We start from the raw sequence: 1,504 nt of genomic DNA on the forward strand, positions 1-1,504 counted from the left end.
GTACCTTCGCTCCCCGATTTCTGCTCAAGACAGGTTCGTACTTATTTTCCTTAACTTGTGATAGTACATATATCACACCCCCGAATTATATGTACAAGTTAGAGATATTATTGTCAGTATTCGATTTATTATTATTATTATTATTATTATCAATATTTCATTTGTATATTTTGCCATTTATATTGGTAAGCTGGAAGATATCCACATATGTAGGTATGAGTAATTTGTTTTGCACGAGTGGGAAAACATTGCTTTAATAACTCTGGTAATTTGGTTGAGTCATGTGGCTACCCCAGTGTTTGTTGTGATGTACTTGTGTCGGGATATTCCATGAGTCATGTAAATATCCCAGTGTCTGATGAGATGTGTTTGTTGATGTTGTTGTTCTAGGGAAGTTCGGTGAGTCATTTAATAAACCCGAGTGTTTGTTATTGTCTTGGAACCTAGTATGAGTTCAGGGCATGGTACTGACCAGTAGAGATCACTCATGATTGGCGGGCAAGCACCAATCCAGACGTATCATCTGAGAGGAGGGGGATGTTGATGTCTATAAAGGTTGATCATACGGCGGCAACCGGGGACATTTTAATGTAACTACTACAACTACAAGCAGTAACACTGTATGAAGGAACGACAACTGACACTGTACGGGAAGGAAGTGGTGCTGATACACGGTACTGGAGTGGCACGGCTGCAATGGACTGGACTTCAAACGTTCGTGGAGCGTAGTCTTGTTATGTTCGTGGAAAGTGGCTGATTGTGGGGAGTGCTTGCGCATTGAGTATTGTAGCACTTGTGGCGGCCTAGCATTATATGTTGGTGAAAGCTATCTCAGACTTTCCATAATTTATGTTGAGGATCGACAGACGTGTGTATATATCTTTACAACAAGTGTTAAAATATATGAACACAGTAGTACAAGGTACAGTATCTGTGTGATGTGATAACTGCCGATTATGAGAATCGGTAAGTCGAATTGATATAGAGACAGTGAAGGGTATTTATCTTCATACATGTACATTGTTCATCGGACTGTCTACAAATGGTAGCTTAGTTCTCGCTTTCGTTTTCCCACGGTTTTCATTATTGTTGTTGTAAATGTGGAGTCTTCCAGCAATATTTTATGTGTGTATTATATGTATAATGTTGTGTGTTGATGAGGTGCTCATGCACGGATTTTGTTAAGAATATAGTTAGGTATTTTAGAATCAGTGGAGTTATTGATGAACCTAGGTGCAGTTCCTACCTATTTAGTCGTTTTCAGGAGGTTAGGTAAGGCCTGCAGCAGATGTACCAGTACGCAGCATTATGTACACGCCCTGAGATATAAAGTTTATCATGCTCTTATCGAAATTCGAGGGATCCATTCTGGTGAACTCTGGCGCCCATACTACGGACATTTCGGTTAATTATGCTTAGTAATTTTATTAAGCTTTCGAGTAATTTTATTTATATATTTTTATTCATGATTTTATTTATCAGTAATCATCAAAAAAGTTACAAA

Source organism: Anabrus simplex, chromosome 1 (assembly GCF_040414725.1).
Source record: "Anabrus simplex isolate iqAnaSimp1 chromosome 1, ASM4041472v1, whole genome shotgun sequence".
Taxonomy (NCBI): domain Eukaryota; kingdom Metazoa; phylum Arthropoda; class Insecta; order Orthoptera; family Tettigoniidae; genus Anabrus; species Anabrus simplex.